The sequence below is a fragment of the Megascapheus bottae genome, chromosome X (genome assembly GCF_031878675.1).
Source record: "Megascapheus bottae isolate mThoBot1 chromosome X, mThoBot2.hap1, whole genome shotgun sequence".
Classification (NCBI taxonomy): Eukaryota; Metazoa; Chordata; class Mammalia; order Rodentia; family Geomyidae; genus Megascapheus; species Megascapheus bottae.
In genome coordinates, this window is record NC_143547.1 from 46,033,168 (window position 1) to 46,058,757 (window position 25,590).

The 25,590-nt window shown below is 36.6% G+C and overlaps 1 long non-coding RNA gene across 1 annotated transcript in view; it reads right to left on the bottom strand.

Annotated features, from left to right (window-relative positions):
• Positions 1-379: 379 nt before the first annotated feature.
• Positions 380-25,590, bottom strand: part of LOC150040992 (uncharacterized) — a 58,459-nt gene continuing 33,248 nt past the window's right edge. The window contains exon 2 of the long non-coding RNA XR_016533721.1: positions 380-505. This is a non-coding gene — a long non-coding RNA (uncharacterized LOC150040992). The remainder of the gene's footprint in view (positions 506-25,590) is intronic.

Below are 25,590 nucleotides of genomic sequence, written 5' to 3' on the forward strand. Positions count from 1 at the left end.
GTAAAAATCATAGCCGAAATAAATGAAATAACCATTAGAAAAATAAAGATCAGTGAAACAAAAAGTTTTCTTTTTCTGAAATATACGAAACAGATAAACCTTTAACTAGACTAAGAATGAAATAGAAGGTTCAAAGAAAATCAGATATGAAAGAAGAAACACTAAAGTTAATACAAGTTGAGTATCCCTTTTTCGAAATGCTTATGACCAGTTTTTGTGGCTTTCAATTTTTTCAGAGTTTTGGAATATTTGCATACACATAATAAGATATCCTAGAGATAAGACCCAAATCTAAACATGAATTTCATTTATGTTTCATATATATCATATATACATAACCAGAAGGTAATTTTATACACTATTTTTAGTACACCTGCATTTTAACTGCAACCCATCACGTGAGGTCAGATGTGGAATTTTCTACTTGTGGCATCATGTTGGCACTCAAAAAGTTTCAGATTTTGGAGCATTTCGGGTTCAGATTTTCGGATTAGGGATGCTCAACCTGTATAAAAGAAAAACAAAGGATCATAAGACACTACTAAGAATAATTACATGCCAACAAATTGGAAACCCTAGAAGAATCAGATAAATTCTCAGATGTATGCAACCTAACAAAACTAAATTACCAAGAAACAATGTCTTCACTGATGAATTATACAAATTGTTTAAGGAAAGTTCACTACCAATCCTTCTCAAACTCTTTCAGAAAAACAGAAGAGATAAAACTTCTAATCCCCTTTTATGATGCTAAAATTACTAAGAAACTAAAGCCACACAAGGAAACCATAACACCAAAAAAATCACAGGTCAATATGCCTAATGTATATTTATGTAAAAATCCTTACAAAATACTAGCAAACCCAATTCAAAAGCATATTAAAAAGAATCATTCACCATGACCAAGTGAGATTGATATCCATGATGCAAGATCTGCTTCATATATTTAAATCCAAAAATATATTATTCTAGAATAAAGAACAAAATCATATAATCATTTCATTGGATACAGAGAAAGCATTTGATAAAACTAATATGCTTTTATGAAAAAAATTCAAACACAGAATCATATATATATATATATACACACACACATAGGTATATATGTATGCTTACACCTACATAAAGGTCATACATGACAAAGCCATAGCTAACATCATACTCATCAGTAAAATGATTAAAGTTTTCCTTTAAGATAAAAATCAAGACAAAGGTGCCCAGCTTCTGCACTTTTATCCAACACAGTACTGAACATCTAAGTCAGTTCAACTAGATAAGAAAAAGAAATAAAAGTCATTCCAATTTGCCGGATGCGGTGGCTCTAGCCTGTAATCCTAGCTACTCAGGAGGCTGAGATCTGAGGATTGTAGTTTAAAGCCAGCCCGGGGAACATGAGACTTTTATGTCCAGTGAACCAGATGAAAACTGGAAGTGGTACTGTGGCTCCAGGGGTACGGTGGTAGTCTTGAGCTGAAGAGCTCAGGGACAGTGCCCAGGCCCAGAGTTCAAGTTCCACAACAGACAAAAAAAATGATTCCGATTTGAAAGAAAGTAAAAGCATTATTTCTATTTACACAAGACATAATCTTATCTACAAAAAGCCCTAGCAACTGAAACAAAAACTTTTGAAACAAAATTCAATAATTGTTCAATAACTGTGCTTCTATTAATGTACTTTCTGGAAAACAATCTCATTTATAGTAGATAGAAAAAAATAAAATATTTATAAATAAACTTAACTAAGGTGGCAATAAAATTGTATATGCAAAATTTTAAAACATTGATAAAATAGAAATTAGTGCTCATAATACAAAAAACATTCTGTAGCATCAGTACAATCCCTATCCAGATTCCAAGATTATAATTCATAGAGCTATAACTAAGCAATTGTGTGTGTGTGTGAGTGTGTGTGTGTGCATGTGCACATTTGCATGAGTGCACCATGACTGATGGTTAACCTCAGGGCCTCATACTCTTCCCTAGGCTTTTTGCTCTACCATTTACACCACATCTCTACATCTGGCCTTTTTTTTTGCCAGTTAATTGGAGATAAAGAGTCTCTCAGATTTGTCTTCCCAGGATGATTTTCAGATCTCAGCTTCCTCAACAGTTAGGATTATAAGTGTAAGTCACCAGCACCAGGCCAAAAAAGTAATTAATATTTTGTATGGACCCAGAAATAGCCCCAAGTAGTTATAGAAATATTGAGCAAAAATAACAAAATTGAAGGCATCAGGCTATATTACTTCAAAACGTAATTAAAAGTTTAGTAATAAAACCAGTATGGTATTGGCATAAGAACAGGCACACAGGCCAAAGGAACAGAATATACAGCCCAAAAGTGAACGCACACATTTAATAATTAATTGATGTTCAAGAGAGTTGCCAAGAATACACAATATGGAAAGAGTAGTCTATTCAATAAGTGCTATGGAGGAACTGGTTATTCATATATAAATTTAACTTACAATATATATAAAAATATACTCAAACAAAAGACTTAAATGAACATTAGAACCTCTAAAGCTACCAGAATATAATATGGGGGGAAGGCTCTATATTAGTCTGAACAATAGTTTCTTAGATATGATACCTAAATTGGCATGAAAAATAGACACCTGTGATAATAAAAAGCCAAGAAGCTACTGAGCTAAGGAAGTAATCAGTGAAGAAATGACAATACCTTAGGAAAGAACACTTGCAATTCATGTACCTCTTAAGTGATTAGTATCTAAAATTTGTGAGGAAATCAACCTAATAGAAAAATGAAACTCAAATAAAAAATGAGATGGCAAAGTGAAAACTTCAACTATGCAATTCCATGAATGTATGGAAGGTAAGCCCCCAAAATTAGAGAACAGTCTACAGCTCAAATCACGGCTCCCTGAGCAGTGGGTGGTGATGCTGAATGTATCACAGTATCTGATATCAAATCATATTATATAGCCATAAATAACAAACAAATGTAATGGTAGTGGTACAAAAACAAACTTATAGACACAGGAAAATAATTTAAAAAGCCAAATTAGACCAAGTCGTTATTGCCTGATAGTTCTTGACAATATCACCAAAAACATACTGAAAAAAAAAAACCAGACTGATTAACAAGTGGTGCTGGGAAGACTGAATACTGATATGTAAAAGATCCTATCTATTATTCTCTACAAAACAACTCAAAATGGATCAACTTTATGTCAGATCAGAAAATATGAAAGTGTTAGAAGGAAATATAGAGGAAACACTTCAGGATTCAGATCTAGGAAATATCTTTTTGAATAAGACTTCAGTAGTTCAGGAAAGAAAAACTTGATTGACAAAATTGGAATAGGGATTTATAGCAGTTAAAAATTAATCAAAGAAACAGGAAAATTTAGTAGAAATGGATGATTTCTTAAATAAATATAGGTTACCCACACTGAATCAAGAAGAGATAGCAGGGCCGGGAGTTTGGCCTAGTGGTTAAAGTGCTTGCCTAGCATGCACGAAGGCCCAGGTTCGATTCCTTGGTACCACATAAATAGAAAAAAGCCGGAAGTGGTGCTGTGGCTCAAGAGGTAGAGCTCTAGCCTTGAGAAACTCCAAGGACAGTGCTCAGGCCCTGAGCTCAAGCCCAGGACTGGCAAAAAAAAAAGAAGAGATAGCAAACTGAATAAACCAATTTCATACAATGAGATAGCAGAAGCAATCAGGGAAATGCCAACCAAAAAGAACCCAGGTCCAGATGGTTTCACTGTGGAATTCTATAAGACTTTTGTTTGTTTGTTTGTTTTGTTTTTGCCAGTCCTGGGATTGAGCTCAGTGCCTGAGCACTGTCCTTGGATTTTCTCAAGGCCAGAGCTCCACTTGAGCCTCAGTACCAGTTCTGGCTTTTTTCTATATATGTGGTGCCGAGGAATCAAACATGGGTCTTCGTGCATGCCAGGCAAAGCACTCTACCACTAGGCCATACTCCTGGCCCCTCTACAAGACTTTTAAAGATGAATCATTACCTATACCCTTGAAACTCTTATGAGAAATAGAAGCAGAAGGAGCCATGCCAAACTCATTTTATGAAGCTAATGTTACACTCATACCCAAACCAGGGAAAGACCCAACAAAAAATGAGAACTACAGACCTATCTCTCTAATGAACACATATGCAAAGCTCTTCAATAAAATACTAGCCAACAGAATTCAGAAACAAATTTTAAAAATTATGCACTACAGTCAAATAGGCTTCACCCCATAGATGCAAGGCTGGTTTAACATTCGCAAAGCAATTAATGTAATATATCATATCAATAGAGCTAAGGATAAGAATCATATGATAATTTCTCTGGACGCAGAGAAAGTATTTGACAAAATACAGCATCCATTCATGTTGAAAGCACTAGAAAAAATAGGAATAGGAGGTACATTCCTTAAAATAAGTAAAGCCATATATGACAAACCTACAGTCAGTATCACACTAAATGGAGAAAGAATAGAACTATTTACTTTAAAATCAGGAAATCAGGAACTAGACAGGGATGCCCACTCTTTCCACTTCTCTTCAATATAGTGCTGGAAGCCTTAGCCAGAGCAATAAGCAAGAGAAGGACATCAAAGCATCCACATAGGGAAATAGAAACTAAACTATCCCTATTCGCAGATGACATGATCCTCTACCTGAAGAACCCAATAAACTCCACTCCCAAACACGTAGAAACTAATAAGCCACTATAGCAAAGTGGCAAGATACAAAATCAACCTGCAAAGGTCAGTAGCCTTTCTGTACTCCAACAATACACAAACAGAAGGCGAAATCAAGAAAATGATCCCATTTGCAATAGCCCCCAAAAGAATAAAATGTTTAGGAAGTAACTTAACTAAAGATGTAAAGGAATTATTTAATGAAAACTATAAAAGCATAATGAAAGAAATTAAAGACAATACCAGGAAATGGGAAGATATCCCATGTCATGGATAGGGAGAATCAATAGATTGAAAATGGCCATAATGCCAAAATTGATATACAAATTCAATGCAATCCCCACCAAAATCCCAAAAGCATTCTTTACTGAAATAGAAGGTGTGAACCAAAGGTTCTATGGAACAACAAAAGACCTAGAATACCCAAAACAATTCTAGGCAAAAAGATCAATGCAGATGGTATTAAAATACCAGACTTCAAACTACTATAGAGGCATGGTAAAAAAAAAAACAGCATAGTATTGGCACAAAAATAGACCAGAAGATCAATGGAACAGAATAGAAGATCCAGAAATAAAACCACATACCTATAGTCAACTTGTATTTGACAAAGGAGCCAAAGATATACAGTGGAACAAACACAGCCTATTCAATTATTGGTGCTGTCAAAACTGGGTATCCACAAAGCAGAAAACTAAAAATTGAACCTAGCCTTTCGCCATGCACAAGCATTAACTCAAAATGGATTAAAGACCTCAATATCACACCTGAAACCTTGAAAGTGCTACATGATAGAGTAGGAGAGACACTGGAACTCATAGGCACAGGCAAAAAGTTCCTGAACAGAGTCCCAGGGTCACAAGAGATTGGAGAAAGACTCAAAAAATGGGACTACCTAAAAATAGATAAAAGCATAGCTACTAATGTAGAAAGACAGCCAACCAACTGGGAAAAGATATTTACCAATAATACATCAGACAAATTCTTAATATCCAGTATCTACAGGGAACTCAAGAAACTAATCCCCCCAAACCCAACAAACCAATCACCAAATGGGCAAGGGAACTAAAGAGAGACATATCAAAAGAAGAGGTTAAATGACAGAAAAACATATGAGAAAATGCTCATTATCCATGGTCATAAAGGAAATGCAAATAAAAACAACTCTATGATACCATCTTACCCCAATTAGAATGGCCAATATTTTGAAATCAGACAATGACAAATGCTGGCGGAGTTGTGGAAAAAGAGGAACCCTCCTGCACTGTTGTGAGAATGTAAACAAGTTCAGCCACTCTGGATAGCAGTTCAGAGGTTTCTTAAAGAACTGAAAATAGACCTTCCCTACGATCCCGCCATACCATTCCTGGCATCTGTCCTGAATGAAGGAAACAACCCAGATGCCCTACTGCAGATTAATGAATACAAAAAATGTGATATATATATATATATATAATGGAATTCTACATAGCCACTGGGAAGTGGATGAAGCTGCAGCGAATCATGTTGAATGAGATAAGTCAAGACCAAAGGAACAAAAGGCACATGGGTATCCTCAATATGTGGATATTAGATCCAAACAATACAAGAGTGATGACTCAATATTTGGGTACCCAATGTTATGGACATCGTCTTGGAGATACAAACATAACTATATAGACAAAATCTATTATGGGCCATATATTCTATAGACATAATATTTTATTACATACATTAATATGTATCTATGACATACAAACCCTCAGCTTAATTTTATATTATGTTCTAAAATCTGAGTGCCAGTGATTGCATATAGAGATTCCCTTCTTGAAAACTTGTTTGTTAAATATGACATTTGAAATATGATGTAAAAATCAATGTTAATAAATTCTTTAATCAAAAAAAGAAAAATCTCAAAAAAATTAATCTGGCAGGAGATTAGCACCAAGAACATATACATTACTCTAAACTAAACATCAAAAGAACAAGTAATTCAGTAAACAAATGTGACAATAAACATTGCAGACATGTTCCTCTTTTTTGGCCAGTTTTGGGGCTTGAACTCCAGGCCTGGGCAATCTCCTTGGACTTTCTCAAAGCTGGCACTCTACCACTTAAGCCACAGCACAATTTCCAGCTTTTTCTGTGTATGTGGTGCCAAGGAATTGAATCCCAGGCTTCACACATACTAAGCAAGCACTCTACCACAAGGCCACGCTTCCTTAGACATGTTTCAAATGAAGACATACAGATGTCTAATACATACATGAAGACATCAAGATGGTGGGTTGATAATACAAACTAATTTACTATAACTATAAATCAGAAAAAAACGAAATCCTCAGGTACATGACTTTAATGGAAGGTAGGAAAGTTAGTAAGCCTATGCGGGAGGACATTAGTAAAAGTCTAGACCAGGGGTGGGAAATATTTTTTCTGCCAAGAGCCATTTGGATGTTTATAACATCATTAGTAGGCCGTACAAAATTATTAATGCAGGTAGACAACTGTTAGCAGCTGAAAAGAAGCACATAAAAAGCACACGTCTGTCTCATCATGTACGAAATGATTTTTTAGCCTGTTTATGGCCCATGGGACCACACATTCCCACTCTTAATCTAAGCAAATAGTCTAGAGAAAATACTGACCTGTCTATCTCTAAAAGAAACAAAGAAGAAACTTTACTTGGTTGAAGCTCACAGCTGCCTCACAGAGCCTGAAAAGTACCTGTTCCTTCCCCTTTCCTTCTCCTCCAACTCCTCCTTCTTCTTTTTCTTATGAAGGGATTCTGTTTCTGTCAAGAGACACCCACTAGAGCCACCCTGTGAAGAAAATATCTCCATGGAGGCCAACAAGCCCAGGGAAAAGACCAACATGTTAATGAGCAACTGAGGATACCAGCTCAATTTAGTATATAGGCATAAATACAAGTATCCATGACAGACTTTCATCTGGGCCCCCGGTAGTGGGTGGTTGAAACTGTTTAGTGTATAATTCGAGTCTAAGACAAAGGATGCCTGTGATGGATAGCAAGCATCAGGCATACTTCTCTATAATTGGTTTAATCCTTGAAAATACCATCTAGCCCAGCAATCCCATGAATGAGAATTGGAATAATAAAGGAGAGACTATATTCCAAAGGGAGAAAAAGAGGAGCACTGGAAATAATGAAAGAGCTGAAAAACATGGTGAATAATAAAAAAGGAAGAAACAGTCTATAGCTCTAACCATGGCTCCCTATGGGGAAATGCTGGATAGACATAAATAAAATTGTCCACAGGAGACTTTCGGCTACAAGAGCAGATTAATTGCTCCCACTCGTGGCTCTGGGCTAGAAAATGGGTGGAACTGCTTGGAAACCTACTCCACAACCAGCGATAAGACACAACACAAATTGTGGCTATATAGGCCATCAAGTTGCTGGTTTGTGCCCTAAACCACTCACCCAAATAACAACAGATAGGTCACAAAAGTCACTGGAATCCCTGGGTGGGGCAAAACCCATATATCAACAGTAGTAGAGAGCCTTCTAATCTACTAACTGTGCCAAGAGACCTTGCTACTACTCACTCCCAACTGCTACTTCACAATCCTGGAAACACCCTACCTCCATCAGAACACAGAACAGCCCCAAAGTATAACTGCTGTTACTCCACAGTACATACTGAACCTCAATCCAGAAACTTCCCCTGGTCCAGAGCCTCCACTGACCACAGAACACAATACTCAGGCTGTACCTGGACAAACAATGGTCCAATCGTAGAGGATTGTGATTGCTTCCAAGAGATCTATACTTCTGGGAAAGCCACCCAAAAGCCGAAATTTGAGATAGTAACAAATAGATCTCTAAGAACTAAATGTTGGAGCAAAACAGGAAAACAGGAAACACTTCTAGAGAACCCAACCAGTATCTGTACTTCTCAGCAAGAAAGATGCATTGATTTATTTCATTCTGTTTGCAGTTTGGGCCTGCAAGTGTGTGTGTGTGTGTGTGTGTGTGTGTGTGTGTGTGTGTGTGTGTGTGTGTGTGTGCGCACGCGCGTGCACCTGCACGCGTGCACATGTCCTTTTATTTCTACTCCCCAAAAGATTCGTTATTCTTCTATAATACAGTGATCTCCCTCTCACACACACACTATTATTTCCCATATCCTCCATTTCACATTCCTATCTTTCTACATCTTCTTTACCCCATCCTTTATAGAAGATTCTTAGTTCCTGTAATTTTGATCATTTTAAGCTTTTAATCACTTATTTCATTTAAATATTTAGTCATTTGTTCAGTGGAATTGCTGGGTCATAGGGGAGTTCTATGTTTAGCCTTTTGAGGCACTGCCACACTGCTTTCCATTAACTAAGAATGTAAAGGACCTTTTTGATGAAAACTTTAAAACCCTAAAAAAGGAAATTAAAGCAGAACTAAGGAAATGGAAAAAACCTCCCATGCTCCTGGATTGGAAGAATCAACATTGTGAAAATGACAATCTTGCCAAGAGCTATCTACAAATTCAATGCAATACCCATCAACATACCAATGTCATTCTTTAAAGAAATAGAAGAGGCAATCCAAAATTTCATATGGAATAATAAAAGACCCCGTATAGCAAAAACACTTCTTAGCAGAAAGAACAGCGCTGGAGGAATTTCAATTCCAAACTTTAGACTCTATTACAGAGCTATAATTATCAAAACAGCTTGGTACTGGCACAGGAACAGGCATGAAGACCAATGGAATAGAACTGAGGACCCAGATATTAAACCACAGACCTATGGCCACCTAATCTTTGACAAGGGAGCCAAAAAATAGAATGGAAGAAAGACAGCCTCTTCAACAAGTTGTGCTGGCAGAACTGGTTAAGCACCTGCAGAAAACTAAAGCTGGATCCTTCTTTGTCACCTTGCACTAGAATTAACTCCAAATGGATCAAAGACCTGGAGGTAAAAGCTGACACACTGAAAACTCTACAGGAAGGAATAGGAGATACACTAGGCCTCCTTGGCACAGGTCAAAACTTTCTTAATAAAGACCAAGAATCACAACAAATCAGAGAAAGGCTGGATAAGTGGGACTGCATTAAACTGCAGAGCTTTTGTATGGCAAAGGACATAGCTAGTAAACTAATCAGGAAGCCTACAGAGTGGGAGAAGATCTTCACCAACAAAACAACGGACAAAGGCCTCATATCTAAAATATATCAACAACTCAAAAAATTGAATCACTCCAAAACTAACCTCCAAAGTAACAACCATCCCATTAAAAAATGGGCCAAAGACTTAAAGAGAGTCTTCTCTGAAGAAGAGACAAAAATGGCCTATAGACACATGAAGAAATGCTCAACATCTCTGGTCATAAAAGAAATGCAAATCAAAACAACTCTAAGATTCCACCTCACTCCAGCTAGAATGGCCAAGATCAGGAAAACGAATGACAACAGATGCTGGAGGGGATGTGGCCAGGAGGGATCACTACTACACTGTTGGTGGGAGTGCAAACTCGTTCAACTACTATGGAAAGCAGTGTGGCAGTGCCTCAAAAGGCTAAACATAGAACTCCCCTATGACCCAGCAATTCCACTACTTGGCATTTACCCAACCACCCAGAAACAAGGACATACAAAACCCACTAGCACAACAATGTTCATTGCAGCACTATTCACCATAGCAAAGATATGGAACCAACCTAGATGTCCCTCAGTTGATGAGTGGATCAACAAGTTGTGGTATTTGTACACAATGGAATTCTATGCTGCTGTCAGAAAGAATGACATCGCCCCATTTGTTAGGAAATGGAAAGACTTGGAAAAAATCATATTAAGTGAAGTAAGCCAGACTCAAAGGAACTTAGTCTCAATGGTTTCCCTCATTTGTCATAATCAGTAGAAACCTTGGGCTCTACTAGCAGAGATTTGCAATAGAGCAAACTCTTGATACATAAGGACATATAATGTGAAGCTAATTGAAAGGACCTCCAGGATAGTGAAACAAAAGCCATATAATGAATGATTGTTGTCCTTAATGTACTATGTTGTCTCTCATCTCCTTTGCTGTCCCTTGGTTATCTCATATTGGTATAGTATCTCACTTTGTTATCTGATATATTGAACTTATTTGTATTTGGATATTTGAAATTTGATAGGGAAGGGGGGAAAACCAAGACGGGTGGGACGGGTGTGGGGGGGGGGGAAACGGGTACCAAGACATGTGAAAGGGTATCAATGTATGTGAATTAATGCACCTTCTATCTGGCAAATATCATGTAACCCTTTTACTAATTACAATAAAAAAAGAAAAAAAGAAATTGATCTTGTTAGTGCTGTAGGCTCTCTCTCTCTCTCTCTCTCTTCTGAGAAGAAATAGAATGTGTTGGGGTATTTCATCTCAACAGATGTGAAAAAAAATCACAATGGAGACATACTTCCAATACGAAAATCAATGCAAAGTCATTCCTCCAAAACTTCACAACAAATAAATAACTTAATTTAAAAACAATGAATTGGGTGAAATAGCAGTTAAAGAATCCAAGGCTGCTTTTTTCCATATATTTCTTTTTTTTTTGCCAGTCCTGGGCTTGAGCTCAGGGCCTGAGCACTGTCCTTGGACTTTCTCAAGGCTAGAGCTGTAGCTCTTGAGCCTCAGCACCACTTCCAGCTTTTTTCTATGTATGTGGTACCGAGGAATCGAACCTGGATCTTCATGCATGCTAGGCAAGCACTTTAACCACTAGGCCAAACTCCCAGCCCTTTTCTATTTATTTCTATTGTAACTAATAGAAAGGTTACATTATATTCACCAGATAGAAAGTGTATTTCTTCACAAACATTGATACCCTTTCCCATGTCTTGGTCCCCATTTCCCTCCCCTTCCCCCCCATCCCTCATCTTGTTTTCCCCCCTTCCCTATCCAATTTCAAATAAGCAAATATGCATATATACAATATATCAGATAACAAGGTGAAATACTGTAACAATATGAGATAACCAAGGACAGCAAAAGAGATGAGAGATAACATAGTACATTAAGGACAACAATCACTCATTATATGGCTTTTGTTTATATATCCTGGGAGGTCCTTTCATTTAGCATCATCCTATATGGCCTTATGTATCTAGGTTTTGCTGTATTGTAAATCTCTGCTAGGAGAGCCAAAGGTTTCTAGTGAGTATGACAAATGAGGGAAACCACTGAGCCTATGTTCCTCTGAGTATGGCTTACTTCACTTAATATGATTTTTTCCAAGTCTTTCCATTTCCTTACAAATGGGGCAATGTCGTTCTTTCTGACAGCAGTATAGAATTCCATTATGTATAAATACCACATTTGTTGATCTACTCATCACCTGAGGGGCATCTGGATTGGTTCCATATCTTTGCTATGGTAAATAGTGCTGCGATGAACATCGTTGTGCTAGTGAATTTAGTATATCCTTGCTTCTGGACGACTGGGTAAATGCCAAGGAGTGGAATTGCTGGGTCATAGGGTAGTTCTATGTTTAGTCTTTTGAGGAACTGCCATACTGATTTCCATAGTAGTTGAACAAGTTTGCTCTCCCACCAAAAGTGTAGTAGCGATCCCTCCTGACCACATTCTCTCCAGTAACTGTTGTTATTATATTTCTTGATCATGGCCATTCTAACTGGAGTGAGGTGGAATCTCAAAGTTGTTTTGATTTGCATTTCTTTTATGGCCAGAGAGGTCGAGCATTTCTTCATGTGTTCATAGGCCATTCTTAAGACACTCTTTAAGTCGTTGGCCCATCTTTTAATGAAATAGTTGTTTCTTTGGAGATTAGTTTTGGAGTGATTCAATTTTTTGAGCTGTTGGTATATTTTAGATATGAGGCCTTTGTCCATTGTATGGTTAGTGAAGATCTTCTCCCACTCTGTAGGCTTTCTACTTAATTTGTTAGCTATGGCCTTTGCCATACAGAAGCTCGGCAGTTTAATGCAATCCCACTTATCCAGACTTTCTCTGATTTGTTGTGTTTCTTGGTCCTTATTAAGAAAGTTTTCACCTGTGCCAAGGAGACCTATTCCTTCTAGTAAAGTTTTCAGTGTATCTGCTTTTACCTCGAGGTCTTTGATCCATTTGGAGTTAAGGCCAGGAACGGTTCTGTAGCTCTAGCCTTGAGAAAGCCTAAGGACCGTGACCAGGCCCTGAGTTCAAGGCCCGGGACCGGCAAAAAAGTAAAAATGTTGAAAATTAAAAGCTCAAAAAATCAAATAAAAAACCACAGTGGATAGTATCATTAGCCAACAAGATCAAGCAGAAGAAAGGGTATCAGAGTTGGAAGATATATAGTACTCAGATAATGGAAAAATTGAATAACTATACTTACAATCTATAAGAAATAGCAAAGCATAAGCAAAAGAAAATATTTTCTCAAAGAATAAATTGCCTTTTACCTAAATGTTCCCTTATAGTCATAATTCAAGTTCTTTTCCTACATGATTTAAAACAGATTTGTTTTGTTTTATTTTTTAGCAGAAAGGCCAGCCTGAGAAGCAGAATGCAGAATTCTCCACACTTGCAGTCTTAGAAAAATAAGTTACAGATTCTCCCATTCAGTAGCCATGAAAGGCAAGATAGATGGTCTCTCATGCAGTACTTTAAACCCTGAAATAACTTTTCCTTGTAAATCTCTTTAAAATTGTTTTTCCCAAAATAAGTGCCCCAAGCAACCTTAAGGAGCATGCACCAGTAACCAAGAAGTGAACTTCACCTAATTATTATGCTAAAATCTCCATGGAGGGAAGGCTCATTTCCATGGAAAGTAGGAAGGACCAGGTTGTGAGACTGCTGGTGCAGAATCATTCCCAGCCATGCATGTAATGATAACTTTTTCATTTTTGAATATGCATTCACAGCCTAAAATTACAGCTTGCTCTAGCTCTAGGGATTATCAGCTTTGGAATTTATTCTCTCATGGTATTCTTATTTGCAGCAAATAAATTTCACTCTATGTAATAACTATATTCTGTTCGTCTTTGATTAACATCAAGAGGTGGAACCATTTAGTCTAGTGACACTTTTATACAGAAGTAAGTAGTCTCATCTGTAAAATGAAAGTAAGTTATTTATTTGTGTCTTTCTTAAACAAATATACTAAGACTTTTAAATCGAAAATGGTTACTTTCAATTTGGTATAATTAGGAGATAGAAGTAGGAGATTCTGATTTCTAAGCCAGCCTACAATATACTGTATGGCACTATCTCCAAAAATAATGATGATGCTCTTTTGCTGTCCCTTGGTTATCTCATATTGTTACAGTATGTTCCTTGTTATATGATATACTCTATATTTGTTTATTTGGTTATTTGAGATAGGATAGGGAAGGGGTAAAACAAGATGAGGGGTGGGGGGTGAGGGGAGGGAAATGGGGACCAAGACATGAGAAAGGGTATCAATGTATGTGAAGTAATGCACCTTCTATCTGGTGAATATAATGTAACCCTTCTATTAATTACAATAAAAATATATAGAACAAAAAGATGATGATGATGATGATGTTAACTTAATAGCCTATTTAATTTGTTTAATTTCCAAAATTTCTAAAATACTTCATATATACATTACTAGAAAGTATAATTAAAATTTTGTAGAATTTGGAATAATATTGAAAACAAAATGGCATAGTTTATAATGTAAAGCTTGGGAAGTAAATTATGACTGTAGTTATAGCAAGCTAGCCTTGAGGGGTAAAAGCTCAGGGACAGCACCTCAGGCCCTCAGTTCAGCCCCACCACAGAAAAACAAACAAGTAATATTCTTTATTTTATAATATTAAAATTACTTTCATATTTTCTCTGATGAATTGGCAAATTTCATACCTGGTACTCTATACCCAATATGCTTCAGATTTTGTATCTCAGAACTTCGTAGAAATAATGAATATATGGTGATATAACATATATATATAAAATATGTTTTCTGAAACATATGGTCTAGCTTGTTTCCATGGACATATGAAGGTATACTTTAACTATTCCTCCTAAGTGCAATGAAAACCCCTGAATGTTACATATGAAACAAACATAAGGCTAAAAAATGGAACAGGGAAAAGCATAGCAGCAAAGCACTTCAGAAACTGAGGAACAACACAGTAGTGATTTCTCTAGATTTTCATTTTGCCCCACGTAATCCTGAGGTGGAGTTGAAAACACCAGCATTCCAGAACTGCTACTGGCACAAAGCTCAACAAAATTCTAATCTCATCAGCCAGTGATCAGGATAGGAGTGGCCTCAAAAGAGGAAAACAAACAACAAACAGAATCATACAAATCATAATAGCTTTACTCCAGAAAATCACTGGGAAAAAAAACTCCACTACTACTCCAACCCATACAGGCAAAGACCAAATAGGGAGCCATACTTCTGTTCTAGCAAGGCTGTAACAAAGAGCCCCAACATCCTACCACAGTGTCTAAGAAATTCAACAGGAGAGCCAACACTTTCATCTTTTCAGTCAGTAATAAATCTTTCTGACACACAGAAGCCCCACAGGGAGCCAGAACTAAGCCAAGAAATAAAATGTGTAAAGAAGCAGCAAATGGAAATTTTAGAATTGTAAAGCCACTGAAATAAAAAAAGATCAGTTAATAGGATCCAGAATCTAGAGAACCAAGTGATAATCAGTAACCAGAAGACAGAACAATAGAAATTAATTTGACCAATATTAAGGAAATAAATTGCAAACAAACATAAACAGAGCCTCAGAGACATGTGTGACTATAACAAAATATCTAATACTCACATCATTAGAGTCCCCAAAGTAGGGAAGAATAAAGTCAGAGCTGACAAAGTACTAGAAAAAAAATAATTGGTTATAAACCACTCAAATTTGTTGAAAGTTATAAAATAATTTGAAAAGCTGAGCTAAATCCAAATAAGATAACTGCCAACAAATCCATTATAACACACAATTATAATTAAAATTTATGAAAATTAAGACAAACAGAAGATCCTGAAAGAAAATAAAATAAAGGATAATTTATCTACAGTTAAGACACAAAAAATGTTATAAACAGAGGTAAATTGTAAGGACAGAAATTTGGACTTTCAGGAAGGAAAAAAACAATAATTTATAGTATTCATGGATATATGGTTTCAAGAATTCTGTCAACTTAGGGGACAGGAGTTTAGCCTAGTGATAGAGTGCTTGCCTCTTGCCTAACTTGCACGAAGACCAGGGTTTAATTCCTCGGTACCACATACATAGAAAAAAACCGGAAGTGGTGCTGAGGTTCAAGTGATAGAGCTCTAGCCTTGAGAAAGTCCAAGGACAGTGCTCAGGCCCTGAGCTCAAGCCAAGACTGGCAAAAAAAAAGAATTCTTTCAATTGAGAAAAAACTATGAATAATCAGAATGCAAAGAGTTCAGTACTATACCATAGATGCTAGATTCATTTTTCCTATTGATACTATCCAACTTCACCTAAGGATATGTTGCCTTTCAACAAATGTAAAATGTACAAGGACTTGAACTCAGAGACTCATGTCCTCCCTTAGCTTTTTCACTCAAGGATGAATCATAGCTAGACTTCCATCATTTGCTTTTTGGAAATGCATATTTTTACAAAATTAAGAACAGAGAAAAATTCAGCACATCATATAACATTTTAAACACAACTGATAACATGAGAACGAGAACTTCTCTACATCAACTGAGCTGTTTAACATAGGAGAAGTTAGAGTTTGGTCTTATAAATTCCTTTCCATTTTTTCTTTATCATTCTGCGAACACACTTGGTTAAAACAACATGTGATAAGACTGCAAATAAAGGCATCTTAGGGCCGAGAGTTTGGCCTAATTGTAGAGTGCTTTCCTACCATGCATGAAGACCCAGGTTCGATTCCTCGATACCACATACATAGGAAAAAAATCTGGAAGTGGTGCTGAGGCTCAAGTGGTAGAGCTCTAGCCTTGAGAAAGTCCAATGACAGTGCTCAGGCCCTGAGGTCAAGCCCAGTATTGGCAAAAAATAAAAATAAAATAAAATAAAGGAAGCTTACTGTATGTTTCACAGTTTAAAATTTGTAGTATTTGGTATCTTCTAACTATATGTAGAGGAAATATTGAAGATAACGATAAATGTGATTATCGTTAAAGTAACAATAAACTTGATGTATGTACACTTAAATAGGACTGAATAAGATATGACAAGAGTGGACTATCTTATACATACATACATACATACATACACATATATATACACACATACATACATACATACATAAATACATACACACAATACATTAGAATCACTAAAAATAGTAAACAAAGAGATAGTCTCAATAACTCTAGATAGATGAAAGTAGAATTCTAAGAATGCTGGAAGTAGCCCATACAGTCTCAATAACTCTAGATAGATGAAAGTAGAATTCTAAGAATGCTGGAAGTAGCCCACAAGAAGGTATGGAATGTTAAACCAAGGAAAAAAAGTAGAGAACATACAGATGACAAGCAACAAAATGGCATAATTAAAATCTCTATGCCCATCGCTGGTGGCCCACATCTGTAACCCCAAACTGTTCAAGAATCTGAGATTTGAGAATCATCTTTAGAAGCCAGACCTGGCAGGAAAAGTCTATGAGATTTGTATTTAGAATTAACCATCAAGGAGCCAGAAGTGGAGCTGTGGCTCAAATGATCAAGTACCAACCTAGAGAGAAAAAGCTAAGGGACAGTAAGCACCCAGGCCCTAAGTTCAAGCCTCAACATCTGAATAAAAAAAACTCTAAAATACCACATATACCACTATACATACATTAATTAAAAGGAGATTGATAGATTGGATTTTAAAAGCTGCCAACCTGGGTACAGTGGCTCACCTCTGTAATCCTAGCTTAGCTACTCAGAAGGCAGAAATTGGGAGGATCTTGTTTAAGGACACCCAGGCAAAGTTAGTGAGAATCTGATCTCAACTGAAAAAAATGGACTTGGTAGCATGTTCCTGGCATGCTAGTGATAGGATAAGCGTAAGTAGAAGATCTATACTTTGGATTAGCCCAGATAAAAGAGAAAGACCCTAATTAAACTATAAGAAAAGCAATCAGGGCTAGAGATATGGTTTAAGTAGTAGAGCACTTACCTAGTACTCATGAAGCCCTGAATTCATACCTCAGTGCCCCAAAAGTATCATTGGTCAACTATAGACTGTCTTCAAAAACTACTTTAAATATAACAAGAAACATAAAAAGGTGGGAAAATACATAAAATGAAAATATTTAACAATAAGAGAATAAATTAGATAATTATAAAAAGATCGCTCTACCAAGAAGATGTAACATGTATTCTTTAAATTGAATATGACAAAACTTAGAAAGTAAAAATATGTAGAGGAAATAATAGTAGAATTAGAAGAAGGGATAAGAAAATCTAGTTATTACGTTAGAAATCTTTGTGACTGATGTTCTTAATGTGCTATGTGAATTTATTTCTTTTCTCTTCCCCCCCCCTTATGGTTAATCTCATTGTGGTTACTGTATCTGACTTTGTTACCTGGTATAGTGTGTATACATTTATTTGTTTATTTGAAATAGAGAAGGGAAGAGGGAAAACAAGATGATTGGGAGGGGGTGGGGGAACAGAATGGGGGACAAAAACATGAGAAGGGGTATCAAATTTGAGAATTAAAGCACTTATTACCCAACAAATGTCACTGTAATCCCTCTATTCATTATCCTGGAAATAAAATACAATAAAAAAGAAAAAAGAAATCTCAACATCTCCTTCCCAACAATTCAAAAACTAGGAAATATATAGGAAAAATGTAAGAATGCTATCAACCAATAGAATTCAATTGCTATGTATGCAGAAAACTGTATTTCAAACAAGAATATACATTCTAAGGTGCTAAGAAAATATGTGCCAAAATACATCATACTCAAGAATATAAGCAAATCTCAAAACTGTTAAAATATTATGAGTCATTACAAAGTTATTTTTCAAATATAAGTAAATCAATACAGAAATCAATAACAATAAGAAATTATTATATATTTGAACATCAAACAAAATGCTCATTGTAAGACATAGGTCAAAAAGAAAATAATCAATGGAAATAAAAATATATTGACTGAAAGGGGAGAACTTAAATAGTATAATTTCTTACAAAGGCAAAAGCTGGAGCTGGGAAGGTGGCTTAATGGTAGAGTACTTGCCTAGAATGCACGAAGCCATGAGTTCCATCCATCAGTACCACATAAACAGAAAAAGCCAGAAGTGGTGGTGTGACTCAAATAGTAGAGCACTAGCCTTGAGCAAAAGAAGCTAAGCGACAGTGCCCAAGCCCTGAGTTCAAGCCCCAGGACTAGCAAAAAAAAGGCAAAATTAACGTTCAGCAAAATGAAACACCAGGAAGCAGGTACTAAAAGGAGAAAGGGTAGACATTTTGAAGAGACGAAAAGAGGAGAATGAAGAAAAGTAAAGGAAGGGGTGGGCAAGGAGAAATGGGCCAGAATGCTGACAGAGGTGACACAGATCAAGATGTATTTTATTCATACATTGTCTTGGCACCTCCTTTGCACAACTACTTAAAGATAGTAATAGTAATACATACATTAAACTGCTTGAAAGTAAAAATTATAACATCCAAATTTTTGAGACACATTAACACAGTGCTTACAGGGAAGATTATTGCACTACTGGTTATACTATAAGAGCAGAAAAAGAAACCTATAATAAGGTAAGCTCTTACATCAAGAACTTAGAAAAAGACCAAAATAAACCCAAAGCAAGCAGAAGGAAGGAAACAGTAAAGATAAGCACAGAAGACAATGCAGTCAACTTGAAAAGATGACATAATCATGAAAATTAATTATATTTATCAATAAACCTTGAGCAAGTCAAACAAAAGAAAAACATAACTAATGAATATCAGCAATGAAACTGGGGTTATCACTAAAGATCCCGCAGAAATGAAAAGATAATTAAGTGTTACTATGACAAGCTCTTCACATATAAATTTGACAACTCAAATTAAATAATCCAATTAATTTTTTAGAGCATGAGGCTTGATGTTAGTAGAAGCTTTCTCTGTTTGAGTCTATGAATGATAAGGGTCAGTGTAACAAGAGAACATTCCGAAGAGACTAAGAGAGGAAGGGCATCAGGATCTACAAAAAAGGAACAAGACAACTGAAACATGAAGGCATAAAAAGGAGACAGTATATCCGTGAACTGTCTGCAGTTTCAGCCCTGACTACCTGCAAGGAAGGAGAAGCTGAAGCCTGAAATGCAAGTTTAACTAGGCTGTCTTAGCCAGGTGTCTGTGGTTCACACCTATAATCCTAACTAAAGAAGACTGACTTCTGAGAATCTGGAATCCCAGTCTGAAGTGTTAGAAATAGATCAAGATGTTGGGGTATCACATAGGAATAAAGACACCAAGTGGAAAGGAACTTGGCAAGGCAAAGTTTACTTCTTCAGAAAGGTGTGTCATCAGCTAAAATTCTGGCAAACAAGAACCCAGAACAGATAGGCTGCTCTCTTTTTATCCCTAATCCAGCAGGCCCTGCTCCTCTGTTCACATCAGCTGAGCTCACATTTACAATCTGCAGAAGGATATAGTTTAATTAACAGAATGTAATTAAAATTCAAGAAACTTCAAACAGGATGTTAGATATGCTTAGGAAAAGGATGTATGTAACTCAAATGTAATTAGCAAGGGCCAAGGCACCTGGCCAAAGAAGGAACCCTTCAAAAAAAAAAAAGGAACAAACTATCCTCTTAAGATTAACCAGAAAGGAAAATCGGTGGAATGCTCATCAATATCCCAATGTCATTCTCTAATGAAATAAAGGAAGCAATTCAAAACTTAATATGGAATAATAAAAGACCCTATATAACAAAAACAATCCTTAGAGAAAGAATAGCATTGGAGCAATATTACTAGCAAACTTAAAACTCTATTACAAAGATCTAGTAATAAAAACAGCTTGGTACTGGAACAAGAACAGGCCTGAGGACCAATGGAATAGAACTGAAGACCCAGAAATTAGCCCGAAGACTTATGACCAACTAATCCTCTGTAAGAGTGCAAAAAATACGATGGAAGAAAGACAGCCTGCCCAACAAACGGTGCTGGCAGAATTGGTTAAGCACCTATAGAAAACTAAAGTTGGATGCTTGTATGTCACCCAGCACAAGAATCAATTGCAAATAGATCAAAGACCCTGAAAATTTTACAGGAAAGAGTAGGAGATACACGAAAGCTCCTTGGCACAGGTCGAAACATTCTTAATAAAGACCCACAAACACAACAAATTAAAGAAAGTTTGGACAAATGGGACTGCATTAAACTGCAGAGCTTCTGTATGGCAAAGGACATAGCTAGCATGTTAAATAGAAAGCCCACACAGTGGGAGAAGATCTTCACTAGCCATACAAGAGACAAGGGCTTCATATCTAAAATATACTTAGACCTCAAAACATTGCATCTCTCCGGAACAAATCTTCAACAAAACAAATGTCTCATTAAAAAGTGAGTTAAAGACTTAAAGAAAGACTTCTCTGAAGAGGAAATAAGAATGGTCAATAGACACATGAAGAAATGCTCAATATCTCTGGCTAGAAAAGAAATCAAAACAACTTTGAGATGCTATTTCATCCCAGCTAGAATGGCCATAGTCAACAAATCTAATAACAACAGATGCTGACGAGGATGTGGCCAGGAGAGATCACTACTACACTGCTGGTGGGAGTGTAAACTCATTCAACCACTCTAGTAAGCAGTACAGTGGTTCTTCACAAGGCTAAACATAGAGATCCCCCATGACCCAGAAATCTCACTACTGGCCATGTACCCAAATGTCCATAAACAAGAACATACTAAGTCTACCAGCACAACAATGTTTACTGCAACATTACTTACCATAGCTAAGATATGGAACCAATCCAGACGCCCCTCAGTAAATGAATGGACAAGAAGATGTGGTATATGTACACAATGGAATTATTTTTCTTTTATTTTGTTCAGTCCTGGGCTTGAGCTCAGGGCCTGAGCCCTGTCCTTGGACTTTCTCAAGGCTAGAGCTCTACCACTTGAGCCTCAGCACCACTTCCGGATTTTTTTCCTTTGTATGTAGTATCGAGGAATCGAACCTGGGTCTTTGTGCATGCTAGTCAAGCACTCTATCACTAGGCCAAACTCCAAGCCTACACAAAGGAATTCTGTGCTGCCATCAGAAAGAATGGCATCGCCCCATTCATAAGGAAATGAAAAGACTAGGAAAAAAATCATATTAAGTGAAGTAAGTCAGACCTAAGGTAACATAGACCCCATGGCTTCCCGCATCTGTAACAATTAGTATGTGTCTAGAATTTTTCTATCAGAGGATTGCAATAGCTTAAAAGCATGGGGCAATGAGGTAAGGGGTAGGGAGGAGAGGTTTATCAAGGTTGGGTCTGGGAACGGGTGGGGCCCCTTGGGCAGTACCACCTGGCATTTCCCTGGGGATGGACAGTCCAGGTGGGACCCTGGTGGTGGGGAGGGGGAATCTGGACAGGGAGCAGCTGTCAGCAGAAAATGGAAAAAATAAAGATTATCAGAAAGGAAGCAAACAACTTTGAAACAGAAGCCACCTTAGGCAGGAAAGACTGAGACTCTTACCTCCAATTAACCACTAAAAAGCCAGCAGTGGAGCTGTGTGGCTCAAGTTGTAAAGTTTCAATCTTGAGCAAAAAAAGCTAACTATAGTTCAAGCCTCAGAACTAGCAAATACAAATAAAAATAAACTAGGAAATCTGGTGACAAACTGGAAGACCTGACTGTGGGACAAGTATACACTTTTCACAAGCCAAAACCTAGTGGTATAAAAGTAACTTTTCCTGAATGACAGAGTAGATTTGGAGAAAAAAAAACTATTTTATTGTTCCCCATACCTTGGGTAGCTATAGCAAATCAAATTAAGCAGGGTGAGGGAAAGGTTGGCACTAATACCTGGAACTAGTTACTCCATAACTTCCTTTTTTAATGTATAAATATAGTTAATATAGCATAAATATGCTGTAATAAAATAAGTGAAGTAAAATAAAAGCCCTAGTACTAGCATAAAATATGTGGTTGCCTCTCACATGTTGATAAAGTTTATAATTGACATCCTTTGCTAAAAAAAAAAAAGAACCCTGCTAGTGAGTTACAGTGTCTCATACCCACAATCCTAGCTATTCAGGAGGCTGAGATCTGAGGATTGTGGTTCAAAGTCAGCTCAGGAGGAAAATCCATCATATTCTTATTTCCAATTAACCACAGAAAATCTGGAAGTGGAGCTGTGCATTAAGTGGTAGAGACCTACTCTTGAGCACAAAAGCTCAGGGACATAGCACAGGCCCAAACTTCAAGCCCCAGGACCAGCACACAAAATAAAAATAAATAAAATAGCAAGATAAATAGAAAACCCACCAAATTGGGGAAGATACTTGCTAGCTATGCATAAGACAAAGGCCTCATATTTAAAATATACCCCCCCCAAAAAAACCCAAATCCTCAAAGAAATAACAATCCCATCAATAACTGGGCTAAAGACTTATTGAGAGTTCTTCAAAGAAAAAAAAATGACCAATAGACACCAGTAGCGATGTTCAACATCTCTAGCCATAAAAGAAATGCAAATGAAAACAACATTGAGATTCTACTTCATCCCAGTTAGAATGGCCACTATCAAAGAAAACTAACAATAACAGATGCTGGTAGGGATTTGGCTACTACACTGATTTTGGGAATGTAGACTTGTCCAACCCCTCTGGAAAGCAGTATGGAGTTCTTCAGAAGACTAAACAAAGGACTTCCCTATGACCCAGCAATTCCACTCCTGGGCATTTATCCAAAGGACCACAAACTAGGCTTACCAGCACAGCCATTTTCATTGCAGCAATGTTTACCACAGCCAAAAGATGGAATCAACACAAATGTCCCTCAGTGGATGAACAGATCAAGAAAATGTGGTATATATTATATATATATATATATATATATGAAATTCTATGCTTCCATCAGAAAGAATAACATTGCACCATTCGTAAGGAAATGGAAAGACTTGGAAAAACTATACTAAACTAAGTAATCCAGATGCAAAGAAACATAGGCTACATGGCTTCTCTTATTTGAAATTATTAGAATGTGTCCGCAAATCTACAAGGAAACCCAATGGATAGTAAAAGACAAATAATTACACTTAGACACAATTAATTAAACATTTACACAGTGAGAACAAAGGGGGATTTTCTTAGGAGATGATCACAGGGACTCAATAGCTATATGCACATGATCATATAGAGTGATGCTTATCAAACTGAACTTCAAGAGATGGAAATAAGGAAGTATTATTTTTAATAATACTGGTTGTAGTTCATTTTTTCTTCTTAGTTTTATTTCCTTTTGTCTCTGTTTTTGATTTCTGTACACTTTGTCTTATATATAAGTTTATTTGATTTGGGGAGGGGAAGCACAGAAATGGCAGGAAAAACGGTGAACCAATTCAGCAGTGATACTTACTAGACACTATGTTGGAAATGAACTGCAGAACTTGCGGGTGGGGAGGGAAGGGAAGTTGGAAGAAGAAAAATTGGGAGAGAATGAGGGAGGGAGTGACACTGTTCAAAAAGTAATAAACTCAATACCTACTTACGCAACTGAAACCCCTTTGTATATCACCTTTACAATAATTTTTAAATAAATAAAATGAAAATAATTTTTAACCTAATACTTTTAAAATTATTATCAATTACATTCACAATTTCTTATAGCTAGTGAAAGAAAGGTTCACTATGATTTCCTTTGTTATCACCAGTTATGATATAAGCTTAATTCTGCAAAGCCTTTTTTTTTGTTTTCTTCTAACTCTATAAGGCCTCTAACTCTAGATCCATGGGTATCTCACAGAAACAATACCCTGGAAATAAGGCAAATGTGCAGAAGCAAAATATATCTTAAGCTAGGCATGGTAGCAAATGTTCATAATCTCAACACACTGGAAGCTGAGGCAGGGGATCATGAGTTAAAAGACAACTTGGGCACATAAAAGCCTGTCTCTGAATAATTAATAATAATAATATGTTGCATGGATAGGAAAGTTCCAGTCTAAACAGAGACAGATGCTGATGAGAAATAGACAACTGAAAGGAGTGAAGTGTGGCTTTATGGAACATGTCTGGGCATCCACAATTAAGAACTGAGGGAGAATGATAGAGGGGTGAGATTGATTGGAATATATTGTAAACATGTGTAGAAATCCTCCATTGTATAACTAATGTATACTAATGAAAATGCTAAAAAAATCAGATTTGTTCCTGAAAATGAAAAGTGACCTAGACCCATCATCATACTCTAGGGTTTCTCCAAGAAGGGGCTTCACATTCAGCCTGAGAGAAAAGTAGCTGCTCTCTTTGGATTAGGGTCAGCATTCTAGAACTTGAGCCCCTGTACCCAAAGTCAAGTGGCAAAGAAGGAAAGAAAAGCCGGACTGTGAAAACAAGTTGAGTTTTTGAGAATTTCTCAAAATTTGGTGTACTTAAGAATTACCAGGGAGATATATCGGATATATTTGTATTTGGTCATTTGAAATTGGATAGGGAAGAGGGGAAAACAAGATGAGGGGTGGGGGTGCGGGGGAGGGAAATGGGGACCAAGACAGGTGGAAGGTTATCAATGTATGTGAATTAATGCACCTTCTATCTGGCAAATATCATGTAACCCTTCTATTAATTACAATAAAAAATATATGAAAAAAAGAATTACCAGGGAGATTGTTTAAGTTGCTGATTCTACCAGAAATTTTGCTTTATAGATCTGAAGAATCAAGAATATTGCATTTTTATCAAACAATCCTCCACCCACAGGTTTCCATGAACTGTACACCATGAAAACCTACATACTCAAGCTGTAAGCAAAATAATAGTGTATGTGTATTTTATTCTAGAGAAGAACATAGCTATAGTCAGAT